A 9,964-nucleotide genomic window follows, 5' to 3' on the forward strand; every position below is an offset into this window, starting at 1 on the left:
AATGATCATAAGACACAAACATAGACAACATAAGCATGAAATTTCGAAAAACAAGAAAATAAGAACAAAGAGATTAAAGAACGGGTCCACCTTAGTGATGGCGGCTTGTTCTTCCTTGAAGGTCTTATGGAGTGCTTGAGCTCCTCAATGTCTTTCCTTGTCTTTGTTGCTCCTCTCTCATGATTCTTTGATCTTCTCTAATTTCATGGAGGAGAATGGAGTGTTCTTGGTGCTCCACCCTTAGTTGTCCCATGTTGGAACTCAGTTCTCTAGGGAGGTGTTGATTTGCTCCCAATAGTCTTGTGGGGGAAAGTGCATCCCTTGAGGTATCTCAGGGATTCATGATGAGTGGGATCTCTTGTTTGCTCCATCCTTTCTTAGTGATGGGCTTGAGGTCATGCCTTCTCAGTTGAACCGGCTTTGGATGCCATAAATGGTTATGGAAAACAAAAAGCAATGCTTTTACCACACCAACTTAAAAGGTTTGCTCGTCCTCGAGCAAAAAGAAGAAGGAGTAGAGAAGAAGAAATGAGGAAGAAGGGAATGGCTTTGTGTTTCGGCCATTAGGGGAAGAAGTAGTGTTTAGGGTGTGTGAAAATGAAGGAGTGATGATGATAGTGGGATTTGATAGGTGGGGGTTGTTGGGGAAGAGGTATTGAGGTGATTGGTGAATGGGTGAAGAAGAGAGAGGGTGGTGGGTTGGGGGGATCCTGTGGGATCCACAGATCCTGAGGTGTCAAGGAAAAGTCATCCCTGCACCAAATGGCAATCAAAATCAGTTTTGTGCCAATCTGGCGTTAAACGCCGGGCTGGTGCCATTCCTGGCGTTTAACGCCAGGTTCTTGCCCTTCTCTGGCGTTTAACGCCAGTCTGGTGCCCCTTTCTGGCGTTAAACGCCCAGAATGGTGCCAGACTGGGCGTTAAACGCCCAACAGCTAACCTCACTGGCGTTTAACGCCAGCAACATCTTCCTCCAGGGTGTGCTGTTTTTCTTCCTGTTTTTCATTTTGTTTTGCTTTTTTCATTGATTTTGTGACTTCTTATGATCATCAACCTACAAAAAAAAAGATAAAATAACAAAAGGAAATAGTTAATTATAACTTGGGTTGCCTCCCAACAAGCGCTTCTTTTAATGTCATTAGCTTGACAGAGGACTCTCATGGAGCCTCACAGATACTCAGAGCCATGTTGGAACCTCCCAACACCAAACTTAGAGTTCGAATGTGGGGGTTCAACACCAAACTTAGAGTTTGGTTGTGGCCTCCCAACACCAAACTTAGAGTTTGACTGTGGGGGCTCTGTTTGACTCTGATTTGAGAGAAGCTCTTCAAGCTTCCTCTCCATGTTGACAGAGGGATATCCTTGAGCCTTAAACACCAAGGATTCTTCATTCACTTGAATGATCAACTCTCCTCTATCAACATCAATCACAGCCTTTGCTGTGGCTAGGAAGGGTCTGCCAAGGATGATGGATTCATCCATGCACTTCCCAGTCTCTAGGACTATGAAATCAGTAGGGATGTAATGGTCTTCAACTTTAACCAGAACATCCTCTACAAGTCCATAGGCTTATTTTCTTGAGTTGTCTGCCATCTCTAGTGAGATTTTTGCAGCTTGCACCTCAAAGATCCCTAGTTTCTCCATTACAGAGAGGGGCATGAGGTTTACACTTGAGTCACACAGAGCCTTCTTGAAGGTCATGGTGCCTATGGTACAAGGTATTGAAAACTTCCCAAGATCTTGTCTCTTTTGAGGTAATTTCTGCCTAGACAAGTCATCCAGTTCTTTGGTGAGCAAAGGGGGTTCATCCTCCCAAGTCTCATTTCCAAATAACTTGTCATTTAGCTTCATGATTGCTCCAAGGTATTTAGCAACTTGCTCTTCAGTGACATACTCATCCTCTTCAGAGGAAGAATACTCATCAGAGCTTATGAATGGCAGAAGTAAATTCAATGGAATCTCTATGGTCTCATTTTGAGCCTCAGATTCCCATGGTTCCTCATTGGGGAACTCATTGGAGGCCAGTGGACGTCCAGTGAGGCCTTCCTCAGTGGCGTTCATGCCTCTTCTTCCTCCCAGAATTCGGCCATGTAATGGCTTTGCACTCTCCTTTGGATTTTCTTCTGTATTGCTTGGGAGAGTACTAGGAGGAATTCAGTAATTTTCTTGCTCAGCTGACCCACTTGTGCCTCCAAATTCCTAATGGAGGACCTTGTTTCAGTCATGAAACTTTGAGTGGTTTGATTAGATCAGAGACCATGGTTGCTAAGTCAGAGGTATTCTGCTTAGAACTCTCTGTCTGTTGCTGAGAAGATGATGGAAAAGGCTTGCCATTGCTAAACCTGTTTCTTCACCATTATTGTTGTTGAAACCTTGTTGAGTCTCTCTTGATTCTTCCATGAGAAATTTGGTGATTTCTCCAAGAATTATAGGTGTTTCCATAGGGTTCTCCTAGGTAATTCACCTCTTCCATTGAAGGTTCTCAGGATCATAGGCTTCTTCCTCAGATGAAGCATCCTTAGTACTGCTTGGTGCATTTTGCATTCCAGACAGACTTGAGAAATCAAATGACTTGTTGAGTCAATATTTTGTTCTGAGCCAATATGGCATTCAGAGTGTCAATCTCAAGAACTCCTTTCTTCTGATTTGTCCCATTGTTCACAGGATTCCTTTCAGAGTGTACATGATTGGTTGTTTGCAACCATTTCAATAAGCTCTTGAGCTTCTGTAGGCGTCTTCTTCAGATGAAGAGATCCTCCAGCAGAGCTATCCAAAGACATCTTGGATAGTTCAGAGAGACCATCATAGAAAATACCTATGATGCTCCATTCAGAAGCATGTCAGAAGGACACTTTCTGATTAATTGTTTGTATCTTTCCCAAGCTTCATAGAGGGATTCTCCATCCTTTGTCTGAAGGTTTGGACTTCCACTCTAAGCTTACTCAATTTTTGAGGTGGAAAGAACTTTGCCAAGAAGGCATTGACTAGCTTTTCCCAAGAGTCCAGGCTTTCTTTAGGTTGAGAATCCAACCATATTCTAGCTCTGTCTCTTACAGCAAAAGGGAATAGCATGAGTCTGTAGACCTCAGGGTCAACCCCATTAGTCTTGACAGTGTCACAGATTTGCAAGAACTCAGCTAAAAACTGATGAGGATCTTCCAATGGAAGTCCATGGAACTTGCAATTCTGTTGCATTAGAGAAACTAATTGAGGCTTAAGCTCAAAGTTGTTTGCTCTAATGGCAGGGATAGAGATGCTTCTCCCATAGAAATCGGGAGTAGGTGCAGTAAAGTCACCCAGCACCTTCCTTGCATTGTTGGCATTGTTGTTGTTTTCGGCTGCCATGGCTTCTTCTTCCTTGAAGATTTCTGTTAGGTTCTCAACTATGAATGTGTGCCTGACAACCACCTCCGTTCATAGAGATTTGTGCTTTAGCTTCTCTTAGCTTTTTGCTTCAAGGTCCTTTCAGGTTTAGGGTCAGCTTCAACAGGAATGCCTTTGTCTCTGCTCCTACTCATATGAAAGAGAAGAGAACAAGAAAATATGGAATCCTCTATGTCACAGTATAGAGATTCCTTGAGGTGTTAGAGGAAGAAAAATGGAAGACAGAGGTAGAAAATTCGAACTTATCAAAGAAGATGGAGTTCGAATTTTGCATTAAGGAATAGTGTTAGTCCATAAATAGAAGGATGTGAGAAGAAGGGAAGTAATTTTTGAAAATTAAGTAAAAGATTTTGAAAACATTTTGAAAAACACTTAATTGATTTTCGAAAATAAAAAGAAATCAAGTGATTTTTGAAAAAGATTTTGAAATTAGAAAAAAAAGATTTGATTGAAAACTATTTTGAAAAAGATGTGATTAAAAAGATTTGATTGAAAAGTTATGGTTTTAAAAAGATATGATTGAAAAGATATGATTTGAAAACAATTTTAAAAAGATTTGATTTTTAAAAATTAATGACTCGCCTAACAAGAAAAGATATGATTCAAACATTAAACCTTTCTCAACAGAAAAGGCAACATACTTAAAATGTTCAATCAAATCATTAATTGTTAGTAAGTATCTTTGAAAAAGGAAAGAAATTGATTTTGAAAACATTTGATTGAAAAGATATGATTTGAAAAAGATTTGATTTTGAAAAACTTTGAAAACTTGAAAAAAAATTGATTTGAAAACAAAATTCTCCCCCTTCTAGCCATCCTGGCGTTAAACGCCCAGAATGGTATCCATTCTGGCGTTTAACGCCCAAAATGCACCCTTTTTGGGCGTTAAACGCCCAGCCAGGCACCCTGGCTGGCATTTAAACGCCAGTCTGTCTTCTTTACTGGGCATTTTCGAATGCCCAGCTTTTTCTGTGTGATTCCTCTGCAGTATGTTCTGAATCTTCAATTCTCTGTATTATTGACTTGAAAAGACACAAATTAAAAATATTTTTGGATTTTTAATAATCAAAATGCAACTAAAATCAAATAACAATGCATGCAAGACACTAAACTTAGCAGTTTGTATACTACTGACACTAATAAGAATGCAAATGAGACACATAAACACTCAAGTCAAGAGAATTCAAAGATCAGAGTAGGAAATAATCAAGAATTACATGAAGATCCTTAAGACACATGAATGAATGCATGCAATTGACACCAAACTTAAAATGAGACTCTAGACTCAAACAAGAAACATAAATATTTTTGGTTTTATGATTTTGTAATTTTTTTTGTGCTTTTTCAAAAATTATATGGAAAGAAAATAAAGGTATCAAAATTCTTAATGAGAATTCCAGGAATCATGCAATGTTAGTCTAAAGCTTTAGTCTAAAGAAATTAGACATGGCCGGCCAAGCTTCAGCAGGACACTGCATTCAAGAGCTAAATTGATGAGCATCAATCAGCCTTGGTGATGATAAGAACATCACCTTGAAACACTAGAATTCATTCTTAAGAACTCTGAAAAAAATACCTAATCTAAGCAACAAGATGAACCGTCAGTTGTCCATACACAAAACATCCCGGCAACGGCGCCAAAAACTTGGTGCGCGAAATTGTGATCACTACAACTTCGCACAACTAACCAGCAAGTGCACTGTGTCGTCCAGTAATACCTTACGTGAGTAAGGGTCGATCCCACGGAGATTGTTGGTATGAAGCAAGCTATGGTCACCTTGTAAATCTTAGTCAGGCAGACTCTAGGATATGGTGATGAACGAAAATAACACAAGGTAAAGATAGAGATACTTATGTAATTCATTGGTAGGAACTTCAGATATGCGCATGAAGATGCCTTCCCTTCCGTCTCTCTTTCCTTCCTTCATCCATCCTTCTTGCTCCTTTCCATGGCAAGCTCGTGTAGGGTTTCACCGTTGTCAATGGCTACCTCCCTTCCTCTCAGTGAAAGCGATTGCATATGCTCTGTCACAGCATAGCGGAATTCAGCTGTCGGTTCTCAGTCAGGCCGGAATAATATCCATCGATACTTTTGCGTCTGTCACTAACGCCCCGCCTGCTAGGAGTTTGAAGCACGTCACAGTCATTCAGTCATTGAATCCTACTCAGAATACCACAGACAAGGTTTAGACCTTTCAGATTCTCTTGAATGCTGCCATCAGTTCTCGCCTATACCACGAAGACTCTGATCTCACGGAATGGTTGGCTCGTTTGTCAGGCGAGCACTCGGTTGTCAGGCGATCAACCATGCATCGTGCAATCAGGAATCCAAGAGATATTCACTAGAGCCTTGGTTGCTTGTAGAACAAAAGTGGTTGTCAGTCACCTTGTTCATGAGTGAGAATGATGATGAGTGTCACGGATCATCACATTCATCAAGTTGAAGAACAAGTGATATCTTGGACAAAGAACAAGCGGAATTGAATAGAAGAACAATAGTAATGCATACTCGAGGTACAGCAGAGCTCCACACCTAATCTATGGTGTGTAGAAACTCCACCGTTGAAAATACATAAGAACAAAAGTGATCATTGGTTTCGGCCCCAGAGAGGGAACCAGAAGAACCAAGATGAAAATACAATAGTAAAAGGTCCTACTTATAGAAAACTAGTAGCCTAGGGTTTACAGAGATGAGTAAATGACATAAAAACCACTTCCGTGCCCACTTGTGTGTGCTTGGGCTGAGCAATGAAGCAATTTCGTGTAGAGACTCTTCTTGGAGTTAAACGCCAGCTTTTATGCCAGTTTGGCGTTTAACTCCCATTTTGGTGCCAGTTCCGGGTTTAACGCTGGGATTTCTGAGGGTGACTTTGAACGCCGGTTTGGGCCATCAAATCTTGGGCAAAGTATGGACTATCATATATTGCTGGAAAGCCCAGGATGTCTACTTTTCAACGCCGTTGAGAGCGCGCCAATTGGGCTTCTGTAGCTCCAGAAAATCCACTTCAAGTGCAGGGAGGTCAGAATCCAACAGCATCTGCAGTCCTTTTCAGTCTCTGAATCAGATTTTTGCTCAGGTCCCTCAATTTCAGCCAGAAAATACCTGAAATCACAGAAAAACACACAAACTCATAGTAAAGTCCAGAAAAGTGAATTTTAGCTAAAAACTAATAAAAATATACTAAAAACTAACTAGATCATACCAAAAACATACTAAAAACAATGCCAAAAAGTGTACAAATTATCCGCTCATCAACCCCATATCCAAACTCTAAGTTGGTGTTGGCAACTATACAACATTGACCTGATCACCTTGTGGCTCCATGAGAGCCACTGTCAAGCTATTGACATTAAAGAAGCGCTTGTTGGGAGGCAACCCAATTTTATTTATCTAATTTTTATTTTATTGTTATTTTGTGTTTTATTAGGTACATGATCATGAGGAGTCACGAAAAAATCATAAAAATTAAAAACAGAATCAAAAACAACAGAAGAAAAAAATTTTCACCCTGGAGGACGCACAGGCTGGCGTTCAACGCCAGTAAGATGCATCTGGCTGGCGTTCAACGCCAGAACAGAGCATCATTCTGGCGCTGAATGCCAGAAACAAGCAACATCCTGGCGCTGAACGCCAGAAATGTGCCCAGAGAAGAAAAGCTGGCGCTGAACGCCAGTAAACAGCATGAAACTGGCGTTCAACGCCAGAAACATGCTTTACATGGGCGTTGAACGCCCAGAATGTGCACCACACGGCGTTTAAACGCCAGAATGGTGTGCAAAGGCAATTTACATGCCTATTTGGTGTAGGGATAGAATTCCTTGACACCTCAGGACCTGTGGACCCCACAGGATCACCTCAGGATCTGTGGACCCCACAGGATCCCCACCTACCATATTCCCACCCTACCTCTTAATCCTAATCACACTCTCCTATTTCCCATGTCACACTTCCCAACAACTTTCACCAATCACCTCAATTCCTCTTCCCAATTACCCCATTCACCACTCACATCCATCCACTCTTCCCCATAAACCCCACCTACCTTCAAAAATTCAAAAACATTTTCCCACCCATTCCCACCCTAAATGGCCGAATACACACTACCCCTCTCCCTATAAATACCCTTCCATTCTACTTCATTTTTTCACACAACAACCCCTTCTTCTTTACTTGGCCGAACCTACCTCTCTCCCTTTTACCATATTTCTTCTTCTTCTTCTTCTCTTCTTTCTTCTATTGCTCGAGGACAAGCAATATTTTAAGTTTGGTGTGGTAAAAGCATAAGCTTTTTGTTTTTCCATTACCATCATGGCACCTAAGGCCGGAGTATCCTCTAGAAAAGGAAAAGGGAAGACAAAAGCTTCTACCTCCGAGTCATGGGAGATGGAAAGATTCATCTCCAAGAGCCATCAAGACCACTTCTATGATGTTGTGGCAAAGAAGAAGGTGATCCCTGAGGTCCCTTTCAAGCTCAAGAAAAATGAGTATCCGGAGATCCGACATGAAATCCGAAGAAGAGGTTGGGAAGTCTTAACCAACCCCATGCAACAAGTCGGAATCTTAATGGTTCAAGAGTTCTATGCAATGCATGGATCACTAGGAACCATGATCAAAGTATGAACCCGTCCAAGAACTATCTCACAATGGTTCGGGGGAAATATTTAGATTTTAGTCCGGAAAATGTGAGGTTGGCGTTTCACTTGCCCATGATGCAAGGAGATGAACGCCCCTACACTAGAAGGGTCAACTTTGATCAAAGGTTGGACCAAGTCCTTATGGACATATGTGTGGAAGGAGCTCAATGGAAGAGGGACTCCAAAGGCAAGCCAGTCCAACTAAGAAGACTGGACCTCAAGCCTGTGGCTAGAGGATGGTTGGAGTTCATTCAACGCTCCATCATTCCCACTAGCAACCGATCTGAAGTTACTGTGGATCGGGCCATCATGATTCATGGCATCATGATTGGAGAGGAAGTAGAAGTTCATGAGGTCATCTCCAATGAAATCTACAAAATAGCCGACAAGCCCTCACCCATGGCACGGCTAGCTTTTTCTCACCTTATTTGCCATCTATGTTACTCAGCTGGAGTTATCATAGAAGGAGATGTCTCCATTGAAGAAGACAAGCCCATCACCAAAAAGAGGATGGAGCAAGTAAGAGAGACCCCTCACGGTTCTCAAGAGATGCATGAGGAAGCTCATCATCAAGAAATCCCTGAGATGCCGCAAGGGATGCACTTTCCTCCTAACAACTATTGGGAACAACTCAACACTTCCTTAGAAGATTTGAGCCACAATGTTGAACAACTAAGGGTGGAACATCATGAGCACTCCATCATTCTCCAAGAAATAAGAGAAGACCAAAGAGCAATGAGGGAGGAGCAACAAAGGCAAGGAAGGGACATAGAAGAGCTTAAGGACATTGTTGGTCCTTCAAGAAGAAGACGCCACTAAAGGTGGATTCATTCCTTGTTCTTTATTTCTTTCTGTTTTCGGTTTTTAATGTTGTGTTTATCTATGTTTTGTGTCTTTATTTCATGATCATTAGTATGTAACCATGCCTTAAAAGCTATGAATAAAATCCATTAATCCTTCACCTCTCTTAAAAGAAAAATGTTTTAATTCAAAAGAACAAGAAGTACATGAATTTCGAATTTATCCTTGAATTTAGTTTAATTATATTGATGTGGTGGCAATACTTTTGTTTTCTGAATGAATGCTTGAACAGTGCATATGTCTTTTGATCTTGTTGTTTATGAAGGTTAAAATTGTTGGCTCTTGAAAGAATGATGAACAAAGAGAAATGTTATTGAGGATCTGAAAAATCATGAAATTGATTCTTGAAGCAAGAAAAAGCAGTGAACAAGAAGAAGCTTGCGAAAAAAATAAAATAAAATAAAATAAAATAAAAATAAAAATATAGAAAGAAAAAGAAAAAGCAAGCAGAAAAAGCCAGTAGCCCTTAAAACCAAAAGGCAAGGGTAAAAAGGATCCAAGGCTTTGAGCATCAATGGATAGGAGGGCCCAAGGAAATTAAATCCAGGCCTAAGCGGCTAAATCAAGCTGTCCCTAACCATGTGCTTGTGTCATGAAGGTCCAAGTGAAAAGCTTGAGACTGAGTGGTTAAAGTCGTGATCCAAAGCAAAAGAGTGTGCTTAAGAGCTCTGGACACCACTAACTGGGGACTTTAGCAAAGCTGAGTCACAATCTGAAAAGGTTCACCCAGTTATGTGTCTGTGGCATTTATGTATCTGGTGGTAATACTAGAAAACAAAGTGCTTAGGGCTACGGCCAAGACTCATAAGTAGCTGTGTTCAAGAATCAACATGCTTAACTAGGAAAGTTAATAACACTATCCGAAATTCTAAGTTCCTAGAGAAGCCAATCATTCTAAACTTCAAAGGAAAAAGTGAGATGCCAAAACTGTTCAGAAGCAAAAAGCTACAAGTCCCGCTCATCTAATTATAATTAATATTCATTGATATTCTGGAATTTATAGTATATTCTCTTCTTTTTATCCTATTTAATTTTCAGTTGCTTGGGGACAAGCAACAATTTAAGTTTGGTGTTGTGATGAGCG

Source organism: Arachis stenosperma, chromosome 7 (assembly GCF_014773155.1).
Source record: "Arachis stenosperma cultivar V10309 chromosome 7, arast.V10309.gnm1.PFL2, whole genome shotgun sequence".
Classification (NCBI taxonomy): Eukaryota; Viridiplantae; Streptophyta; class Magnoliopsida; order Fabales; family Fabaceae; genus Arachis; species Arachis stenosperma.